The sequence below is a fragment of the Phoxinus phoxinus genome, assembly GCF_949152265.1.
Source record: "Phoxinus phoxinus genome assembly, chromosome: 6".
NCBI classification, from domain to species: domain Eukaryota; kingdom Metazoa; phylum Chordata; class Actinopteri; order Cypriniformes; family Leuciscidae; genus Phoxinus; species Phoxinus phoxinus.
The window spans coordinates 7,433,944-7,450,609 of record NC_136881.1 but is presented as its reverse complement, the minus strand read 5'-3'; the positions used below and the strand labels follow the sequence as shown (position 1 = coordinate 7,450,609).

Here is a 16,666-nt window from a genome sequence, read left to right as displayed (position 1 = left end):
GTTCACCCCTCAAGCACGTTATCATCACGTCTGTCAAAAACTGTTGGTTGGAATATTAGAAATAAAAACATCGACATAGCACATTATTTTATTACAAACAATTATTAGCTTATGATCCATCGGTTTTCAAATCCACCTCATTTGAATATCACGACATCGACGTCTGTCAAAAAATAATGTGCACAATACACAACCGGATGTTTTGACTAGAATGTGAGGGTGACAATGGCGGCCTGAGCGGCTTCAACATGCTCTCTGTCAGATAATACATAATGCAAGTGAGTAAAATCTGTTCATCACACTGCATACTAAAGAGTATAAACACCATTCATATTGAAAAAACTTTGCCGGGTTAGTGAACATTGTTTAACGTGTTGGTTTTGACAGACATTTTTTATGCACAAACTAGCCTATGCATTCTGATATTCCTGATTTGAATATTTTCAACAATTTTCTATTCTATTGACTGATTATTTTTCATAATTAGCCTATACAATATTGATAAAATGTTGTTTAATTTTCCAATTAAAGATTTTTAGAAGATACGTTTTAACATGATTGATTACATTTAATTACCCCTTTTCTGTCCCAAACCGATTCAACTAGCTCTCCACCTTCCCCAGCACCACCTGCCTAGATCTGCTAGGCGGTTCTCCCCACTTTCCTCTCAGCAGCTCGCATTTGTCACGTGTATCATGGTTGATAATAAAAGTATAATGACAACACTTCCAACTAAAGCTTCTTTATTACTACAGAGAATATATGGTTAATGTAAATCCACACATTAACACTTAAATCACACAAGAGATTCGACAATGAAATGAATGGAACAGGGATTATAAATACACAGGGAAACATAATGATTAACAGCTGAACATGATCTGTAGACTAATTTGGAACCAATCAAGGCTAACTTGAACTGAAGCACAACCACAAGAACGAAAATACAACTAACGAAAATATAATCCTATTCACCTTATTATTGTGCATGTTTCGGCAGTAGCCTTCACTCATGCAGCAGCAGCGTAGCAGATCTAGTCCACCAAGACTAAGCCTATCTAAATTTCATTTTTATCAATGCAATCTATTGTTTTATTGCTGGTACATGAAGTTGGCTTGGACAAAATATTATCTCCTCCTCAACGACTCTTAAGATTCATTAGGCATCCAACCATCAGCAGGCAGTCTTTCATCAGAAGCCAATTTACTGAACAGCAGCAACATTATACAAGGTGCAACCAGACATTTCAATGAGATTTACCATTGTGAGGATTGGAAACGTTGTCACTGGCCAAAGTATTCTTTTGCATGCCTTGGCATCAGCTCTCACTGTCAGGTTCAACAAAACGTTCTTTGTGTTGTGTGTTATTGCTGCACGTATAATACAAAAACAACAGAAAAAGAGCAAGATAATAGCTCTCGAATGCTTAAACCAACACACACACACACACTTCTTTTGTATCTCAAACATGACTGTTTACATACCGGTAGTACATTAAAATTTCAACATATAGAGTCAACATAAATATTCTACACAATCAAATTTACTTCTTAACATTTTTCCAAATGAAACAAAGATATTCATTGAGGGGGGAAAATGTAGGGGTTGATTTCATCCATCGGAAATGGATTGAACCATGACAAGAGAGAGTCAGGTGATTGAAGGGAAGAGAATAAAAAAGTGAAAGCAATTTGTGAAAAAGGAAGTAGTGTCAGAGGAGAAAAAAAACTAAAACATGAAGACAAACATTTTATTTTAAGAAGAAAAATATACATCAGTGAATCGTGCATTTTCCTGTTGACATAATTTAGAGGGGAAAACAAGAATGGTTGGCTCATTCAGTAAAACGTTGAATCCAGGGTTCAGTAATATATACAAATCTGTTGAGAAATATAATAAATGCATCTCTACCACAGTGAAGCATAGAGGAAGAGGTGTCATTGTGTGGGGAGCCTTTTAGGCTGCTGGTATTGGTGAAATACTTCACTGTGAAAAGTCATTTAATGCTTTGGAGTAGGAGAATATTGCTGAATGACTTTCTTCCCATAAATGAACAATTTGTTATCTAATGAGGAATGATTAGATGTTATTTTTCAACAAGACAATTCTCCTGCCCAAACTGCAAAGACAGCCAAGACCAAGTCTACCTGATGGTGGTCATGTTTTGGCCTGCATGGTCAGAGTCCAGATTTGAACCCTATAGTGAATATTTGGTCTCACATAAACTCAAACGAACTGGGAGATATTTTTCAACTAAGCTACTCATGAACTGTTCATCCTGTAAAAAGCTGTCTGCAAGTTGGGGAAGTGCCAAGTTACTTTATCTACAGTTTTGTGCAATTCTCCCTAATTTCTTGGCCAGTGATTTGTGATTAAAAAGGCTGAAGACCACTACATATTTTGCCATGTTTGGCTTGGCTCATTGTTGTTGTTGTTGTTTTTTCCCAGGTGTGTGTGTGTGTGATATTTGTTTTGTGTAGAATACCTCTGATATGTCCAAACAAGAGTTGTGGATGTACATTGGCCACAAGGGGGCAGGCTTCCCTCTACACGGTTGATCAGTCAAGTTATGGCTGTAATTGGTTGTATGGTTGTAAAAAGTGATTGAGAAACATATTGTAAACAAAGTTTAAAGCCTAAGGCATCATTGCAGACGTTGTACACTCATGTTTAGATATTATATTTATAGTATTGTTTTATTGCGCATTTATCATTCTTTATTACATTGGTATCAGCTCAAGAAATCAAAGTAGTACTAAAGTGTATATATATATATAAACAGATTCTGAACACATAACAACCTAGGAGTAGCGACCATGACCAGCTCTCATATAGAATCAAAAACTGGGGAAAAGAAGAGAGATGTTGCAGTATGACAGATTTTAGTGAAGATTTACCTGAACATGTGCAGTTCCAATAAGGAAGAGTTTGTACATCTTGACACAAATCAAGTGTAAGTTTCTTTTAGTAATTGGGTATATATACCATATGTGAGTTTGCATGCCTAATCACACCTTGGCACATGTGCACAGGCCCTTGACAGAAAAATCGTAATAATCTGACAAATCGACTGTAAAAATGACAAACCCACCATAACTAAATAGGGTGTGTGTGTGTTTGTCTATACATGTTTAAAAATGATCACTGTCTTGCGTGGCTTCTTCAAACAAAAAAAGCAACTGTGGCACTTCGTCAAACAACTCTATAGGACTGGTTCCACCGGAATACTGTGATTTCCCAGAAATCATGAAGCACCATTTCCATGTCGGAAATCAAATCAATCAGCACCTATTCTTTTATTACGACTGAACGACAGCTATTGGATTCCTTTACCTAAATTATGGTAATTTCACCAGGCAGGGTTTCAAAGCTACCAAGCCAACAGCAATTAAATTAAACAAGAAACGGAAAGTGCAACCAAACACTTGGAATTAACTGGAATATGAAGCAGGATTGCTTAAAGCTGTGTGTTTCTGTTGGAGTGATTTTATCTTGTCAATTGTTGGAGAGACACCTCAGGGTTTTCCCAGAGCAGCAGATAATGTTACGCCATATCATTTGCATAAACATCACACAATATTTGTCTATATAAATACACTTCCAGCTATATTTACAATGTGATTAACTCTAATATATTAAACATATCTGATCGGTCTTACCCAAAGCGTTTTAAACCTTGTCAAAGGGTTCAAACATATCCACGATTATATCTTCAAAGAATGGGTAACCAAACAAACACAGGAACGAAAATACAACTAACTAAAACATAATCACATTTCTGATCCCCATTGACTTCCAGTATTTATTTATTTTTCATAAATGGAAGTCAATGGGGACCAACAACTTTATGGTTACCAACATTCTTCAAAATATCTTCTTTTGTGTTCAATAGAACAAAGTAACTCATACAGATTTGAACCAACTTGAGGGTGAGTAAATGATGACAGAATTTTAATTTTTAAATTTAAAATCCTTTAAATTGACATTGCAAAATTTCAGTGGATCCGTGTGCTTGGTTTTCATGCACTTTGCTCTTGGACTTAAAAGTCAATTTTTCCAGGATTTTCCAGAGAGTCTCAATTAATCTTTCTAATTTTAGCTCGGTTCTGATAGCCAATGTTCTAAAAACTCCAAGAACATTCTAAGAGCATTTAGAACTGATAAATGTATTATCTATGACAAAATCTTTTTTTCATAGGAGATTTCAACACTGAGAATGTTTCGATTTGACCCAGATGAGTCACATTGAGAACAAATCTGCATTCTTTAAAAAAACAATAAGATGCCCCCTTTCAATAAGGTTACCTGATGCCCTCTGGTGGATAGTACAGTATTATGGATGTAGGTAATTACTTGTGGTTTTGTTTCCCCTCGTGAGAGGTTCCTAAATCCAAGATGGGAACAAGATGCACTCAATGAACATTTTTCACCATTTAAATAAAAAAGTGGGCTGATTTTTTGTTGATTTCCTCAGTATTGATTACAAACAGATACAGAATTATTTACTGTGTGTTTTAACGTGTTTATTTTCAGATCAATCAGCAGCATCAGCAAGTTTCAATCTGTTCATTGGGAAAACAATTCAATTGAATTGGTTAAAAAGTATGAGCATGGTTTAAATGTGACTGGAACAAGCTATATTTATTTAGTTAGTTCAAATGTATGAAATTGAAACAAATTAATTTGATAAATATATAAACCTGGTTGTGGAGCGAACACTTCTGGTTTATTAGTATACTTTTGTACGACTGAGAAATATGCATCACATTAAATTTAAAGTTTATTAGTTTGTTACAACTGTGTAATGGGTTTATTTTATTCAAATTAATGTATTTTATATGCAATTAAAATGCATAAATATTAAATATTAGAGGTACATTTTTGTTTCGAGTGTACAGTTGTCTTCCTGTCTCCTGTCTCCAACTGTTCTCCAGCCAAGTTATTCTTGCTGTTATTCCCTGCCTTAGTATCTTTGCGTCATTCTGATTGGTGCATCTGCAAAAATATATCTTTTTTCCTGTGTATTGTCTGCTTATAAGTCTATCTCTACCCCATTCCTTCACTTTCTCTCTGTAGCATGTCAGTTTTACTGCCATGGAGTCTATATGCAGATAATGGTCTTAGTCATTCTCATGCAGAGAAAGAGAGAAGCACTGACCAGGTGAAAACAGTGTAAACTTCAATAGTGTAAAGAGACGACAGCATTAGTACGTGGGTTTGACACTGTCAGAGAAAGGCTCTCCACACTACCCACATCTTTTAAAAAACAACTGACACTTTGCTAAGGTGTGCATGAATGTAGGATTGTTGACTGAAGGTGGCAGTTCTAGAGACATTTTTATTGACATTTAAGCGAAGGTGTATGAGCTAAATTGGGGAGTTTGAGAGAGTAAACACGGTTGTCAATCCCACCAACTGTGAATCTAACTTAGACTCAACTTGGTAACCACATCCACATTAAGTGATTATTGAGAGACATGTGACTCCAATAACAGTTCTGAAGATGTGCAAGTATTTGCAATACCTTGGCAAATATAAGAATACCTGCGACTCAGACTTGAGGTGAGTCACATTACAGACTAAACATTGAGTTTTTACAGCCCACAAAAACTGCAGCAAAAATAATCAGGTACAGCTTGGCTCATCTTTTGAAAACTAATGAAGACAGGTACACATTGATTTTTGTTGTTGTAATTTTTATAGAAAAATACTGCAAATTGGTCAACATCAAATTATATGTTTTTTGATCGTAAAACACGATTTTTGCAAAAGCTATGAATTACCATAAAAATTATGGTGCAAAACAGCTAGGGACATTTTCCTGTGTGACATCACATTTGATTACATGTTATTTATATAATTTAGTTTTTGGTATGAGTGATGGACATGTTGTGTTACATTTTAAGCTATTTAGTTTATATTGACTGCATTATTTTAGAGTCATGTGTTAGCCTGTTTTGTGTTTGTGTGTGTGACTCTCCGTCTGGATAAATGTATTAGCCAAGTATGGATAAGCCATTACAATGAACTCTGATTCATCATGTGGGTTTCTGTTTTACCAAATGTATTATTAGGGTGTTTTATCTGTACTTTTGAAGGTACAACGCAGATTTTCTTAGTTTAATAGATTGTTATATTAACGTTATATCACTTATAGAAATATATGGTTATAAGTTGTAAAATATACAACCACAAATACCTGAAACAATGTCAACATTATTTTTTCAACCACAGCTTCTGTTTCTTTTTATCCCCATACATTTAACCATACATACATTTTTTTTTTTTTTACAGTGTGTGCGTATAACAGAGGCCAAAGAGCTGTGCAAGTAAAACCTGACACTATGGCCGTAGTCTTTAGTGTCCTTGTTAGCCCACCCATCTCCCATGCCGGCGGTAACGCTGGTTCGAATCCCGCTCGGAGTGGTGTGAGTAGGACTAGCTACATTGGTGCCGTGACCCGGATGGGATTGAGGTTTAGGGGGTGAGTGTAAAGGAGGCCTGCTAAAGAGCTGTGGAAGTAAAAACTCACTCCCCTGGCCTCCGATGTAACTAACGACTGACGCTAGAGACTATGGGTTTTAGCATCCTTGTTAGCACGCCTGCCTCCCATGCTGATGTTGTTGGTTCGAATCCCGCTCTGAGCCATATAGGACCAGTTACATGTGGAACAGAGTTAGGGTCAAGACCAGAAACATATTGCAGCAATTGCATTTTTTTTGCAGCAATCTGTTTTTACATTTTTTTTATCTGATAATAAAGTCATCACTTTATATTCAATGCTTTACATTTTTCCAAACCTACAAATTCCAATGAATTGTGGCTTATTTACAGAACATAAACATTGTGCACCTCAAGAATGGATTTCCCTAATAAACTCAAAATGAAAACAAAGACTTCTTACATCTGAGGTCCACCAAAGAGGACATGAGCTGTGGAGGCATCTTTCCCCTGTGTAGGGTTTTGAAAAGATACTGTGCCAAACACTGGAAATAGACTGTGTCTGTTGTCTGAGACTGTAAGCAGCGACCCAGATCCAGACCAAGACACCAAGTGATAACAGCCAGACTAAAGTCATGTTTATGCAGTCTAATGAGGCTGAAGACCAAGACTACAAGGTCAAGGCCAAGAGTAGATTCCCTGGGAAAACACAAATACGGCTTTTTTCACCTTCGACACTTGAGACATGACTTTACCAGTGTGGGGTGGTTATGTTATGAAGTCTGAATTTGAAGCAATGCCTCTGGTGTATTTTGGTATATTCAATACACTTTGTATTGCATGTCAGGAGTAGATGTAACACGACAAACATGGACTTTGTTGCAGATATCTGAGCTATAGAGAAGGCCAAGCCAAGGACTTTGGGGAAAAGAACTGTCCCACTCAGAAATCCAAAGTAGGTTATAAAGTACAACCAAGAATCCCAAAGCAGAGCTCTGCTGAGATCCACTATACACAAAACATCTTATATACAGTGAGGTCCAAAGATCTAAGACCACATTGAAAACTTTGTTTGTTATTTTAAATTGGAAGTAAACTGATTTTTCTCAAATTTAGAATCATTGACCATGTCTTGCATCCACTAAAGCACAAGATGCTTTTTGGACCATTTTCAAAGCATAAAATAAAAAGAGTAAAAACTATAACACACACACACACACACACACACACACACACACACACACACACACACACACACACACACACACACACACACACACACACACACACACACACACACACACACACACACACACACACACACACACACACACACACACACAAAAAGATAAAAGCCATGCAAGAAGAGTCACTGTCATGTACACTTCAACAGACATACCAGGATACATTCATGGACACACAACATGAGGTTAAATGGTGGAATAATAGCCTGTGTGTCTGAATGTGTGTGGTTTCTGGCTGTTGTCGGATCTGTGGCGTATCCAGGACACCATGTGTGTGTTGCGTCAGAGTATGTGTTAGGCCCACGCGTGCTCCAGATATTGGCTCGGAGTAAAACTGTCAGTACAGAAACTGTGGAGCAAAGCACATGTTCACTACAGTGAGCCATTCAGCTTGATGAAGCTAACCATGCAACCCTAAATTAGTGGATTACACTTAGATGAACACACACACACGCGCCCGCGCGCAAGCAACCCCCCCCCCCCCCCCCCATTAGATCTGAACGTGTCCTAATAAATCATTATCAGACAGGACAGTGCATCTCCTTCCTAAACTTAATGACCAGTTGACTTTTACAAATATCCCCCTGCACATTCTCTCTCCTAATGGCTAAAGTGCAGTGACACTGGAGTTGCGGGACTGTAAATCATTCAAGTTAGTGTCACACACTTCAGTGATTTACACCCGTAGAGGGAGTCATTTTAAGCTTTAACGAACTGACTTTTGTGTTACATTGTCATGTGCTAAAATATGTTATATTGGCTTCCAGTGACCCTGACAATAGTTATTAAAGAACCTGGAACTTTCGGTGTCGATGTCACAGTAAGCACAGTAAAGTCAATTGAGTTTTGTAAAATGCCTTAATACATATAATATTATTTAAAACTTTGTGTAATTTTAGTGTCACAAACAGAATTTAATGAATGAATATTATATATTATTAAATTATATGAAATATAGGCTATATTCTGTCTACAAACAAGTTTTCCAAACACTCTGTCTGCTAGGTAGGAAGTCTGGCTCAAACAAATAGAGCCACAGCCTTTACTCTCAGGGAAATCAACCATGAATGGCTCATTTATAGCTGTCTCTGCACATTAAGCTGGGACAGGAGAAAGTATTTTAACATTGAAAAAATTACACACATCACCTTTAAGCTGAAGTGGAAAGAGAAAGAAAGAAAGATAACAGTTTTAGATTAAAGATTAAATGTATTAATAATCATCTAGTTCAAAAGTTTGGGGTCTGTATTAGTTGATGTTTCTGTAATAAGACGTTTACGCTCACCAAGAATGCATTTATTTGATCAAAAATACAATAAAAACAGTAAAATTGTGAAAAATTATTACAATTTAAAATAGCTGTTCTCTCCTTTTTATTTGAATATATTTTAGAATGTAATTTATTCCTGATGGCAAAGCTGAATTTTCAGCATCACATGATCCTCAGAAATCATTCTAATATGATGATTTGAGGCTACTTAAGAAACATTCCTCATTATTATGAAAGTTCAAAAGAACAACATTTATTTGGAATAAGAATGTATTGTAGATTTGTAACAATTTAAAAGTCTTTACTGCCAACTTTGATCCATTTAATTCATCCTTGTTGAATAAAAGTAATAATTCTTTAAAAACTAAAATATATTCCTATACAGATAATACTTTTGAACGGTAGTGTATTTATGCATGGTTTATCTTAATGTAAATATAACTTTTATTAGTCATTATACTCTCTATTTTTTTACATGGCATTATTATCTCGACACAGCAGTTGAATAGCTGATTATGGTTTCTAATATCGATGTAGGCTTATGTGTCCTTTGACTAAAACAGTAACGCGCAATTATCTCAAACAATTCTAACCTGATATCAAATCAAATCAGCCAGAGAGGAATTATTACGATTAGAATATCTCGTATGCGTTTACATCAATATATTTGCGTAATTCCGTTTGGTCACACCCTGCAGTTCCTCCCCCAGCCACCAGAGGTCTCCCCCTTCTGAATGCTACAATTTAATTGAACGCACCTTTGTTTAGATTACTGCTTGAATATGTTTAAAGTCTACAGTCTCCTGTCTACAGTCACCTGTAAGTAGGCTAATGATATTGCTAGTACGAAATTCTGAGTCACTTCAATGGCATTAGTTTGTTGTATTCGTGTTTTTACCTTATTTTGATTAGTTTGTCTTCTGTTTGCTTTTGACTCTGCCTGCATTATTACTATGATTATTGAATTAGCATTTTACTATTTTGCTCATTTAACTCGCTGCATTCTTACACTGTGACAGTCTGATAGGCTATAACAAGTGGGGACATTGAAAATGCCCATTAGCATAGCAAATAAATCCCTACAGGGTTATTGTTGTAAGCTGTGGTATTGTCATTTGCTTAACTCTCTTGTATGTTTGATTGATGTTATGGAGGATTTTATGTGCTGGAAATATGAGCATAGCATTTTCCAGCTGCAGTTTTTGCAATAGTGTACACCTTGCTCATTGGTATTCAGAAGAGCCTTCAAATTCTCTCCTCATTCATCTCATTAATCGGATCATCTGACTGAAATTACCCCGTCAAAAAGGAAATTATCCTGTAAGTATGTTGACCAGCTGTCATTTTTCTTTGCCAGAACAGTAGTCCTATCATAAAGAGGATGTTTTATATATGGGACAAAATTCAGACAAATCCAGAAGCGTGATAAGGGTCTCAAATATGTAACCCGGAAAAAAAACAGGAAGTCGCCTGCTATACATATGCTTTCAGTTTACATTTTTTCACTCATCTGCAATAGCCAAAACCACAAAGCTCACTATTTTTCAGATTCATGTAATGACCATGTGCTGGATATAGAATACATAGACGTTTTGAAAACCTCTATAATTTTGTCATCTTTATGTAGTGCAGTATGTGTTTGTTATTGAATTGGTATCAGTGTTGGCCTGAGATGACCTCCGAGTAAAATATGTATTCTTGCTTATTTGTTTGTTCGACAGCCTCCGCGTTGCATTGTAAAAGTACTGCAGTCATTATTCAACATAATTTCCACATTATATACGGTATCAGACTGCATTGAGGGAAACAATGTAATGAATTGAATTGTTAAATACAAAATTGCATCGCAAATGCATTTAGACATTTTTAAGCATTCAGGAGTGATTGGATCACTGAGTTTGAGGCAAGCTTGAAAATGCAGTTTCTGCATTATTCATTTATTGCTATGAATTAGATGAAGATTGGTTAAACACATTTATCTTTTCAAACTAAGGCTATAGATAAATTTAAAGAAATTATAAACACATTACCTTGAGCTTATCTGCAGTATGTGATTTTCATTGTACAGTAGCGAAAGCAATGATGTGCATCGGGGCTCGTGTTTATGCATTTTGTTTTTTGTATGTTGTGTATGTGAATGGATGCACAAGGACTAAGATTAGGGTTCATTTAATGACAAATTATGTCTTAGTGTTTTGCTTTTAATCACTCACTAACACTAGATGTTTGTGGGATAGTGGTGTGCTAAGAATGAAAAGTTTGCTCAAGTTTGACTATCAAAGTCAAAGCTAAAACTGTCATGCAATCACTGCTGTTCTATTGAGTGAATGCATGTGAGTGTGTGTGCACATTTGTCTGTGTGTGAAGGGGGGTGTGAGTATGTGTTTTATGTAATGTAGCATGGTCTGTTTGGTAACAAAAGTGGTGACACTGAAAATTGGGTTACCATGGAGACAGAATTTTCCCACTTTTTTGTGCTCATGACAGACTCGTGCTAACCTCTCTTCCAGTTCTTCTTCATTTCTTAATTCCCTTATTTATTCATGAAGTTGTGCATATTTTTTGTTGTTGCTGTTGGCTGTATTATGCACTAACTTGGCTTATTTTGTCTGCGTTGGAATTCAAATGTATTGTTATAAGCAGATGTTTGTTTGTAGATGTGAGATGAAGGAAATGTAATGATGTGTTGTGTAAATCTAAACAGTCCAAGGAAATGGGAGAATCTTCATTAGTCAACGTGAGCTTGTGCCGGTTGCCAAAGCATGTAATTTGTGTATTTTCAGTCATAAAATGGTTTCATTATGAGCTTTTTGGATAATTACCGGCGACTCCTTTTAAGTCAGTTCTAGGCTTTCGTTTAATAAGCAAATAACTCTTAATTTGACCTGGTTTAACTCTGCATTATACACACAAATATGTGCTTGTCTTTAAGTGATGCATAAAAGATTTCTTAATAATTGTTACAGATTCTCTGGAGCTTCAGTACTGCTTCCTACACAAACAAACCTGTGTTTTCTAATTAGACAATGAATTAATGTATTGAATGGTCAGCTATAGCAGAAATTCCTTCCAGAAAATGCATTTCATTTTTGTTAGATGCAGCACATAGCGTCATTCTCTACTTTTGAGCACAGGAATGCTTATGTTCAGGTTTTAGATTTTGCTGCTGTAAATTCTATAACAACTTTTAGCTGTTCTGATGTGTTTTCTATATGAGATCATGTATAAACTGAAAAAAATAAAAGGAAAATCTTTCTTGCCAAAGCAAATCAGAGTTCCCTTTGAGCCATGAATTTGCATTATTTGCTCAAGCAAGCAGATAATGGGCATAGGTTTCCAAACTTAGATACACAGACATGGATAATCACAATGGACCTGCTGTTACAAATGGTAAAGTTTATCATCTTGAAATTTGTTCAGTGGACTGTAAAACGTCCTTTTCCTGCCTATTCTGAAACATGATTGGCCAGCTGAGGAAGACAAAGAACGCTGGGGGTAACAAAAAGCAGCAATGCATTATGATATGTGAATGTATAAGTTTAGATACATCAAAACTAGTTTATAGAGGTTTGCATGCTTATATTAAGCAGTACATTAAAATCAATGTAATCAATGCAGGTTGTCAAAATGGGTCATTTCTAAATAGGAATTGGTATATAAAGGTCGACTTACAGGGAATGAGTCATTATAATGCTTGTAAGGACGAACAAGCGAGACTGAATGTTCCTGAGGCGTATAACTTGTGTAAGCTTGCCTGTGTGTTTGTTAAATGATATGTATGTTAAATGGTTTTGTAGTGTTTGTTACATCATTCAAATATAGTTTTCTGGTAAACATAAAATAGGCTGGCTGGACTGTGTTGTTGAATAGCAGTAAAGTGCTACCAATGCTTTCAAAAATCAATTAAACTGAAATAAGATTTGATATAAGATTTGCCTATCTCTCTTGGAATATAGAAATGTGTCATTATTCTAAATGTGTCTATGCAGGGATGTTGTGTAACTAGTTTTTTCAGGGGGTACCCGTGGCAGTCCTGAAATTAATTTCAATATGGTAAAATGTGTTAAAACATACCTAAGAGTAATTGATAGCTAAAGGAAATACATTTGTGTAGAATAGGTGCAGAATAAAGTTTCTGTGGTGCTGGCATAGGTTTTGTGGGGTTAGACATGACCAGGGGCTGAATGACAGAAACATCCTCAAAATCCAATTTAATTTGTTTAGTAACCATGGTAACTTCACTTAGGAAATAACTTTTGCGAATCTTAAATCAAGAATTAATATTGAGTGTTTTTGTAATACAGCGCCAGAAGACAAACACTTCTCTTAAAAAAATAAAAATAAAAACCCACAGCAATGCAACTTACAAATATTTGCATTTAAAATCTACTTGTCTCAAAAATCTGAGAGGAAACTTGCCTTCTGTATATCTTGTCCACACTGTCATAATCTGAAGTTTAAAAGACTTTAAATAGACTTGTCAAGCAGTTTTCATTTGACTGGGTAAATGATCTTAAAGCATAAAATCATTTGATTTAATTGCACGAGTTGGGGATCATAACGGCTCCCGCGGATTTCCTACAGGGAAATTACACAGATGGGAGCGTCTGACTCATAACGAACCACCAATTTTGGCGCAAACGGAGCAAGCCCAAAATCAGCGTTTCCATTGAGACAGACAGGAGTCGGTTCGTTGAACTGTTTTGCTCTCTTTAACACGTGGAAGCGACAGTGGATGGGACATGATTTTGCAACATCGAGAGGGAAAATGAGTTGTTTACTGAGGCGTCGTGTGATTGAGAATTTTCCACAGTTTTGACGCGCCCATCATGCGCAGGGACTGTTAATGGCGCTCATTATCATTTGACTGTATTCATGTGTGTGATGGGGGGAGAGAGAGAGAGAGAGAGAGAGAGAGAGAGAGAGAGCGCCTCAATCTAACATCTACTTGATTCATGGAGTGTGCGTCTGAGAGCAATGGTCTGGAAAGTTGGGTGGAAATATGAACGAGCATAACCAAATGATTTTCCTCAGATAAGAGATACGACTACAGTCCGTCTACGTTTACAGACAGAAAATCAGTTTATATATATCCCTCTAAACCGTATATGTTTACGTTTAATTACAGGTGGCACGGGAAGAGAATTGAGTTGAATTTGGCGCGGAGCGCGTGGGAGGCATTGGCCAGTACAGTCTCAATTCCGCGCTGAGATGTTAAGGAGCGTACACGCGCTCGACAGTTTGCCATGATGTCTCGAGTTCAGTCGATTGTGTCGCAGAGGAATCTATATCTGAAATAGATCTCATCCCTGCTATCGACGTTTTGACGTCTGGAACCGGCGTGTTGCAGTTTTCTCCAAAAGGATGCGATATTGACGGAATCCCCTCAGAGGAGGCACGCGGACCTGTTCCTCTGCGGAAAGCGCTCGAGACTCTGAAATAAATAACATAAATATTTGGGTGAAAAATCCATGTGGTCGTTTTATGTCGACTAAAAACATTGAACGTATTTTTCCTTCCCATTTTTCTGGTGAACCTCTGCCAGGAATGACACGGTAAACACAAGGGCACTGGTGGAATTACGCCGTTAAGAGCGCTGAACTTGACGGATTTGTTTATAAAGAAAAAAAGAGCAAGGTTATACGATGACGAGTGAGGACACGGTGTAATTCCTGACTGATATTTTGGAAATGTATAACCAGGATATTAGGTAAGTTGTTCTCTTTTTACTTTCAATAAAACATCAAAGACCATATTATTCACATATGAATATCCTTACCAAATGCGCGTTCGCTCTCTCATTCAAATGGGAGTCGTTGGATCCTGCCGTTGACAAAATCCTCGGTTTATTTTCGTGACGGGAGAAATTATTTCAACCGCCTTGATGCGCAACACCTGCTGCGCGAGCGAGCGCCCTACATAGAGACAAACCCCGCGCGCGCGTGAGGGGAATACCACACCGGCCGTTATTTAAACACACCATGTCTCACCTTTGCATCGCTGACTATATACACCTTAGAAGCTCACTGATGGGTATTCTTTAAAACACGCTTATGTGACATTGTATAGTCAGTCTCTGAGGTTACTTGGTTCTGTGCGGGGGACCGTTACGCTTCCACGCAGATCAGTTTGCCCACGAGCGAGAAGTTATTGAAATACACTAAATAACGAGTTATGTCATTCTTGTTAACATAGTGTAAGGATTTTGTTTGACTTTCTTTCAGAACATTGAATACTTAAAAGCTCCTGTCAAGGTGGTTCGCCGAAGGTCTGAAAAAAATGCGCCGAGAAACGCGCCTTCTCTGTGAGGAAATCTTCGTGGATAACATTCACAAGACACCGGTCAGTTTCACAGATGGCACATTTCAACCACGGCGAGTCTTCTTCACTGACACCTCGTGACACGCAAGGTAAGATACGTTTTAAATATTGATCGTTCAGTAATAGGTGTGAAGCGGCGGACAGGGAGATTCGACAGGGGGCGCCGTTGTTTCGTGGGTTCAGTCTAAATTGGGAATGAGGGACTTGCAGATTTGGGTGCAGTCACGTTGTCCAAGCACATTTTTGATGTTTTCCTCTTGCTTACAGGACCGGGCCTGAAATAGTATTTCCTGCTATGGAAGATATAAATTTAGGAGCTGAAATATTTCAAAACCGCCCCCTCTCTACCCACACATGAATGTAAAGAGACACTTATGCACATCTTGAAAAAAATGACCTTAACCGAACACCCAGACATACAGCAATGCATTCTTACAATTTCTATATTGAGACAACTCTTGTTACGCTTTAGGCTAGAAAAACAATTTACGCAAGTACTCAAACATAGACATGAGCACTTGACCAATGAAATGCCCTGTTGATAATTTTTAATGTGCTCTCTTGCTGGTAACAAACCTCAGGACTCCAGGGGGCAATGGAGTTACCTTCAAAATTTTGTCCAAGTAAACATACTGACTTTAAACTTGCATGGCAAGATTCTCTGCAAACTGTTGCTTTGACATGACTGTAGTTGAGAGAGAAAACTAAACATAAAACATAATAGAGTAATGTCAGCGATACCACAGGTTTCCACAAATTTTGTAAGCTTGCATGGCTAGAAGTGTCTGTGTTCACATATTTAGGTAGAATATGTTTAGGCCTTAAACAGAAGAATATGAGCATACGTGTTGGTCAGAGAAAGAGATAGATGGGGGAGGAGGACCTAGTGCAGGTGCTTATTTTGAGAGTACTCATAACTGTTGACCCCTCCGCCTTTCCACACAGTCAAACTCAGAAATCCACCCACAACCTCCCCATTCGCCTGCGTAGAGAAGTGATCTCAGCGGTGATATTCTGCTAACAGAGGAGCCGATCTGCACTTCGCACTTTACGCTGTGGTTTTGAATTATGAAATATGGGCTGTGACAGACCATCAAAACTGTGGTTGGTACTTCCAGGCATATACTTAAACCTCACTGGTACAAACACTCCTATTGGCAAGATGTTTTTGGCAGCGTTGCTTAAATTTTGATGTGTAAAAAGCCATGGGTTTGTTTTGTATGTCAGCGAAACGAACTTTCTTCATTTTGAACCTTGGCTGCTCTTCAGTTGTATCCTGCAAGCTTAGGGTGAAGGTGATGTGAAAACATTACCGTTTGTCCAACAACTCTGACAGTTACACATGCAGAAGAAGTGAACGAGATGCAGATTGATGCACTACATTTGCAA

The 16,666-nt window shown here is 37.3% G+C and overlaps 1 protein-coding gene across 4 annotated transcripts in view; it reads left to right on the top strand.

Annotated features, from left to right (window-relative positions):
- Positions 1 to 9,727: 9,727 nt before the first annotated feature.
- grin2ab (glutamate receptor, ionotropic, N-methyl D-aspartate 2A, b) overlaps positions 9,728 to 16,666 on the top strand; it is a 106,210-nt gene continuing 99,271 nt past the window's right edge. For 3 of the 4 annotated variants that reach the window (XM_079615564.1, XM_079615563.1, XM_079615561.1), the window contains exons 1-2: positions 9,728 to 9,775; positions 15,181 to 15,366. The gene's annotated coding sequence lies outside the window, so the exon portion shown is untranslated. Of the gene's footprint in view, positions 10,277 to 15,180; positions 15,367 to 16,666 lie in introns of all 4 variants that reach the window. The other variant, XM_079615562.1, reaches the window with a different exon arrangement.